Below are 6,991 nucleotides of genomic sequence, written 5' to 3'. Positions count from 1 at the left end.
CAATTTGTTTTTGTTTGATGGAAGTGAAATAAATAAATTTGAATTGAATTGAAACAGTGGCGTACCTAGAATTTTCCACAGGGGGGGGGCAAAACAAAACACAAAAAAAGTATTCAATCACCGTGAAATAAAGAACTTCGTACCTGAAAAAAAAATTGACAAGCAAATAAAAAGGGTCTTCAAGCTCAAGCTCCTCGGGGGGGGGGCAATAAAGGTCTTCAAGCTCGTCAGGGGGGGGGCAAAAAAGGCCTTTCAATCTCGTCAGGGGGCCAGGATACGTCCTTTGCATGGGTTGTGGCTCGTCAGGGGGGGCAGACTGCCCCCCCCTTAGATACGCCATAGTGACTTTAAGATATTTACTTCTTAATACTACAGCTTCTAAATAAAAAAAATCACAAACCAGTGGCGGATCCAGGGGGATGGCGCAGGGGGCGCGCTCCCCCCCCCCCCCCCAAAAAAAAAGAAAAGTAAAGTAAAAGAAAGAAAAGGCGCTGCTTGAAAAAATAAAAATAAAGGAAAGAAAAGAAAAGGCGCCGCTTAAAAAAAATATACACTGATATAATATTAGCGACAGTAAAGGAAATACTATCCCCCAGCAAAGCACAATAATGTCATATCATCTTCCTTATCTTTTCTTTTAACTACCCTTTTCCCAACAACTTCGCCGGTAAAAAATTATCAGCTGTGCGCTGCCAGCATATAACTGGCACCAATCAAGAATAATCAGCGCTACCTAAATCTAAATCGGCGCCGGACAAGAATAATCACCGCCATTTGGTTATAAATCGGCGCCAAGAAAAATCGACGCTACCTGTGTTCTTAACCGGCGCCAATCAATGATAATCAGCGCCACCTAAATCTAAATCAGGGCCGGACAAGAATAATCAGCTCCACGTAAATCTAAATCGGCGCCGGGCAAGAATAATCGGCGCCATCTGGTTATAAATCGGCGCTGGTAAAGAAAAATCGGCGCTGCCTGAGTTCTTAACCGGCGCCGATCAAGGATAATCAGCGCCATTCTAAATCGGGGCTGGTCAAGAATAATCAGCGCCATCTGATTATAAATCGGCGCTGCCTGAGTCTTAACCGGCGCCGATCAAGAATAATCAGCTCCACCTAAATCTAAATCGGCGCCTCCTGGTTCTAAATCGGCGCCAGTCGATCATTTGCCGCTGCCTGAATCTTACGTGACGTCTGGACGTCGGTAAAAATAATCAGCACTACTTGTTCTAAATCGGCGCCGGTCAAGACAAATCGGCGCTGCCTTTGTCTTAACCGGCGTCACCTAAATTTAAATCGGCGCCGGTCAAGAATAATCAGCGTCCCCTGGTTCCAATAATTAGGCGCCGGTAGAATAATGAAGAAGGGCCTATTGCCAACCAAATCTAGATCGGCGCCGGTCAAGAATGGTCAGCGGCACCTGGTTATACATTTTATTGTTGAATGGTCATAACAAAGCTTATCACATGCCCTTACAGAGTGGACTGGGGCGGGGGAGTTTCACACAGATGTCATAAAATCTAAACTTTTGTTATTGAAAAATATCCCAGAATCATACAAAAGCGTAGAGCAAATCCTTTAATTTTGATCTTATTTTCCAATGCTTTAATAAAAAAGGTCAGTCACTTTTCTTCTTTACACATTCCACGTTGTGCCACCTGTATGGCCTTTAGTGTAAGACAGCTACTAAAGTGTTTTATGAAGATGATTCGATATTTTAGTCCAAAACTTTGCTAAAACCCGTTGCTATTACAGGGAGTGTATAATTACGCAACCAGACGTATATTCGTTAGACCTTAAACCACTAAATATCATTTTCAATGTATTAATACAGTTTGTCAATATCTTTGTTTTAACGTTTAAATGTTTACGCCACAAAATTTGATTTATTTTCATCTTCCATTAAGTTAAATATTATTTATCTGATCACTCAGGAAGAAGTTAAAAACAAAGATAACGATACCTGTAAAACAGGAGAACTATTTCCAAAGCTCTGTCTTGAAGGATCTCTTTCTGAATTCAGGTCATAACCATCATATCCAGTTTCATCAAATTAATTAGATAAAATTACTCATCATTACAAATTGCATTAGATTTAGTGAAAAGCATCACAATATATACTAAATTCTGTACATGATGTATACATCATGTACATGAAAATTGAATGATAATATATAAACCTGGATTGGTGATGTATTCCGAATGATTCATGATGTAGTATCATTGTATATACAGAGGCGTCGATCATATATCGTTTTGCCCACCCCCTCCTCCCCCAATAATTCCGCATGTACAAAAATAAAATAAGATGGTAATGTTACACAGAAATCAGCAAGCAAGATTGAGCTACACAACTCGTTCTTTGTTTAAAATCGTGCTCAAATTGTCCGCTTTTCAGATTGCAATATAAAAATTTTCAGCTCGCGCTTCGCGCTCGCACCATTTCTGTAGCAAAACCCCATACTTTTCATAATTACATAGGTGAATAGAATGTCCCGTTCTCAGTTCTAAATCTCAAAAGAAGTCCCGCTTCGATTTGCAATAATCTTTTGTTGGATATAATCTTGTTCTTTTTTAAAAACGTCCATTAAACTCATTTTTTTCAGATCGAAATATTAAAATTTTAAGCTCGCGCTTCGCGCTCGCATCTATTGTCTTTTTTAGATACCCATCTTAATCATTGGTACCAAAATGCATATAAGATATCAAGCTATCTGGTCAGAATATAAAGAAATTTCAGCTCGCCCTCGGCACTCGCATTATCTGTGTAGTGAAATATGTATTCTCCTCATGAGTTACTATACAAACAGTCTTTAAAAGGCACCTTTTTCCTGTTTTCAGGTCAGTATACTAAAAAATTTCAGCTCGCGCTGAAATATATATATATATATATATACATATGAGTGTGTGTGAGTTTGTTTTGTGTGATCGAGCGCCTTTGGAAAGTTGATTCATGATTTTGCCCCCCCCCCCAATCTGAAAAAAGGATCGACACCCCTTTGTATATATAGTAAAAAAAAAACTTGTATCTCAATTAATATACACAAGTATTTGCCTCATCGTAATAAAAGGGTTAGTACACGAGATTTTGAAATCGCACATAACATGCATAATTTGTTTGTTTCTTTCTTTAATAAGTTTTTCAATCTCTCTCTATATATGTCTTAGAAAGATTATATGTTTATATTCATGTATATTTTCTGTTATAATGATATATGTTTAAGTGGACTTCAGGGAATGTTCGTACGCAGCAAGGGGGAAGGGGGGGCAAATTCCTGATCAGTTGTTGTGAAAACACATTTTTTCCCTTAACATTTCATGAAAACTATGAAAAATGTGCAAATGTGAGATGTGCACCAAATACTTTTATTACATTTGTAAAAAAAATAATCGCCCCATTGAGCAGCTCGGTCCGTTTACTCTATCGTTTTACTCTATCTACTTTTAAAAATCATTAATGATTTTTATTCTGTTTTCCTTATCCCTTTCACAGCTCTGTACTAATCTGTACAAAGTACATGTACTTCTCAACCCTTTTTGTCATACTCTCTGACAGTGAAATATGTGAAGAAGACATTGAAAATGATATATTTACAAGTGCCCACAGTAAAATGTACCGTGATGTGATCCATTCACAAGAATGAGAGTTTACATTTATGAGTCTTAATTTTCAATACCCATACTAAGACAAATTACCTCTATGTAATTACATGTGTAGATGAAGAAGAATATAAAATATATCATTCAAACTTGTATATTAATTATTCCATCTGAATAAAGTGGAAAAACTAGTCTGTATTGTTTTGAAGTTTGAAATTTGGTACATTAGCACCTTCTTTCATATATCATGATGGTATACATCATACCCACAGATTTAACCAAGATATGCACATTGAGTGAAATAACTATAGGCCTATGCATGTTACAGTAATTTCCCAACAATGAAATGTCTATTTGTAGCCTTAAAAATAATGAACTATCTCAAACTTTCGTATGATACGTGTACATGTATTCATATCACATAGATCTACTGAGTATTACATCAATCCCATGTGTACAATGCATGCACACAGCTGATAACACGTGCAAAACGTAAACAACGTTGCACTGTTGTTCGGCGCGGCGAGATTGACAAGTAACTCATGCATATTTATGAAGCACTCGTCCGTTGACCTTTGACCTCTGACGTCACCGCAGAGCAACTGGTCTAGACGATTTTTCCTCGGAGCCGGAGTACAGGTTCTCGGTTTTGCGCGCACACTCGGCTGGGCGCACGGAATAGAACGTATTATCGTGGTGCAAATAGATTCGTTTAAAATCGTCTAGAACTAGATTACTCTGGCTCTGGCTCTAGACCAAAAGTTTTGGTCTCTGTAACTTATATTGGTTGAACTCCGTTGTGGCTCCACTCACCAAATACAGAGACCGAAGTTCTAATTCAATCTGTACAGGGACTCGATGGCCATATGTTTATTTATTAAGTTGAATAAACCAGGGAAGTGGGAGTTGCATGACAGCCGAAATAAGTCACTGTTTTTCCCTCCTTTTAATTTTTTTAAGGTTGTTTTTTTATCCTTTATTAATGGGGCAAAACCAGTGATGGGGCTGGGATAATTAAGCTGGATTTGCTGGCTTACCTGCTTCAGCTTAACAATATGGGTTTGGAGCTCATGAACCTACCAATTTCCATACTTAAATGTGGAATCTTTAACTAGATTCTGGAACAATTATGGTTGACCTGAGGGAGGGGGCAGTGGTTGATACACAGCAAAAACTGTGGTGTTAACCGGTGTACATAGAGGAACACACCAGTCATTTTACACCGGTGTTAAATTGACAGTGTTGGGTGTTATTACAACACTTTTGGTTGTTACACTTACACTAGCTGGTGTGACATTCAATCTCTAGTGTGTAGGCATGAGGTGTAGGCAGATGTACAGAGCCCGCCAGGTGACATGAAGGAGAAAAAATTATCTGTGCATTATTTCGTTCCCTCGAAATACTATTTCGTTCCCTCAAAATACTATTTCGTTCCAACGCAATACTATTTCGTTCCCACGCAATATTATTTCGTTCCCACGCAATATTATTTCGTTCCAACAAAATATTTCTTTTCCACGAAATATTATTTCGTTCCCACGCAATATTATCCCCCCTCTCCAATCTGCACGGTCCGTGTATAACACGTGCAGCATAGCGTCATGCTTTGGTATGGTATGCGCTGATGTCTGAGGATGATGATGCTGGGGGTGATTAATGATGGGGGTGATGATGATGGGGGTGATGATGGGGGTGATGATGATGGGGATGATGATGATGATGGGATGGATGATGATGGGATGGATGATAATGGGGGTGATGATGATGATGGGGGTGATGATGGGGGTGATAATGGGGGTGATGATGATGGGGGTGATGATGATGGGGGTGATGATGATGGGAGTGATGATGGGGATGATGATGATGATGGGGGTGATAATGGGGGTGATGATGATGGGGGTGATGATGATGGGGGTGATGATGATGGGGATGATGATGATGATGGGGGTGATGATGATGGGGGTGATGAAGATGGGAGTGATGATGATGGGGGTGATGATGATGGGAGTGATGATGATGGGGAGGGGGTGATGATGATGGGGGTGATGATGATGGTGATGATGATGGGGGTGATGAAGATGGGAGTGATGATGATGGGGATGATGATGATGGGGGTGATGATGATGGGAGTGATGATGATGGGGATGATGATGATGATGGGGATGATGATGATGATGGGGGTGATGATGATGATGGGGGTGATGATGATGATGGGGGTGATGATGATGGGGGTGATGATGGGGGTGATGATGATGGGGATGATGATGATGGGGGTGATGATGATGGGAGTGATGATGATGGGGATGATGATGATGATGGGGATGATGATAATGATGGGGGTGATGATGATGATGGGGGTGATGATGATGGGGTGATGATGGGGGTGATAATGGGGGTAATGATGATGGGGGTGATGATGATGGGGGTGATGATGGGGGTGATAATGGGGGTAATGATGATGGGGATGATGATGATGATGGGGATGATGATGATGATGGGGGTGATGATGATGGGGGTGATGATGGGGGTGATAATGGGGGTAATGATGATGGGGGTGATGATGATGGGGGTGATGATGATGGGGATGATGATGATGATGATGGGGGTGATGATGATGGGGGTGATGATGATGGGAGTGATGATGATGGGGGTGATGATGATGGGAGTGATGATGATGGGAGCGATGATGATGGGGATGATGATGATGGGGGTGATGATGATGGGGGTGATGATGATGGGAGTGATGATGATGGGAGTGATGATGATGGGGATGATGATGGGGATGATGATGATGATGGGGGTGATGATGATGATGGGGGTGATGATGATGGGGGTGATGATGATGGGAGTGATGATGATGGGGGTGATGATGATGGGGGTGATGATAATGGGAGTGATGATGATGGGGAGGGGGTGATGATGATGATGGGGGTGATGATGGTGATGATGATGGGGGTGATGATGGGGGTGATGAAGATGGGAGTGATGATGATGGGGATGATGATGATGGGGGTGATGATGATTGGGGTGATGATGATAGGAGTGATGATGATGGGGATGATGGTGATGGGGGTGATGATGATGGGGATGATGATGGGGATGATGATGATGGGGGTGATGATGATGGGAGTGATGATGATGGGAGCGATGATGATGGGGATGATGATGATGATGGGGGTGATGATGATGGGGGTGATGATGATGGGAGTGATGATGATGGGGATGATGATGATGATGGGGGTGATGATGATGATGGGGGTGATGATGATGGGAGTGATGATGATGGGGGTGATGATGATGGGGGTGATGATGATGGGAGTGATGATGATGGGGAGGGGGTGATGATGATGATGGGGGTGATGATGGTGATGATGATGGGGGTGATGATGAT

Source organism: Lytechinus pictus, chromosome 16, assembly GCF_037042905.1.
Source record: "Lytechinus pictus isolate F3 Inbred chromosome 16, Lp3.0, whole genome shotgun sequence".
In the NCBI taxonomy this organism is placed as follows: domain Eukaryota; kingdom Metazoa; phylum Echinodermata; class Echinoidea; order Temnopleuroida; family Toxopneustidae; genus Lytechinus; species Lytechinus pictus.
The sequence above is the reverse complement of the archived record's forward strand: the minus strand, read 5'-3'. Positions refer to the sequence as shown.